Source organism: Cucurbita maxima, unplaced genomic scaffold (assembly GCF_002738345.1).
Source record: "Cucurbita maxima cultivar Rimu unplaced genomic scaffold, Cmax_1.0 Cma_Scf00117, whole genome shotgun sequence".
Classification (NCBI taxonomy): Eukaryota; Viridiplantae; Streptophyta; class Magnoliopsida; order Cucurbitales; family Cucurbitaceae; genus Cucurbita; species Cucurbita maxima.
In genome coordinates this window covers 183592-183926 of record NW_019272133.1, presented here as the reverse complement: position 1 = coordinate 183926, position 335 = coordinate 183592, and positions in this window count along the sequence as shown.

The following is a 335-nucleotide window of genomic DNA, read 5'->3' as shown; positions in this document are numbered from 1 at the left end:
GGTCTTGTTGAAGTTAGGTACATCAAACTTCCCACAATTTGTTTGAAGTACCTATTATCAATCTCTCGCCCGTCAATGTCCTTGTGCAACTTTAAACCCAATTCTGATGGAGTTCCAAATGTGCGCTCANTCATTGTTTGTAAACAAAGACATATTCTATTTTCAATAAAGTTATTACTGATGTTTATTCAGTAAAGATTGTTATTGAATAAAGTGAACTTTACGATCATTAATCTAAATCCAATAAACTAAGAACACGTTGGCTATAGTATGATTACTTGAACTATATGTAGAGTCTCTCTTCATATATGCTAAATCCCTCCCAAGTTTAGTCA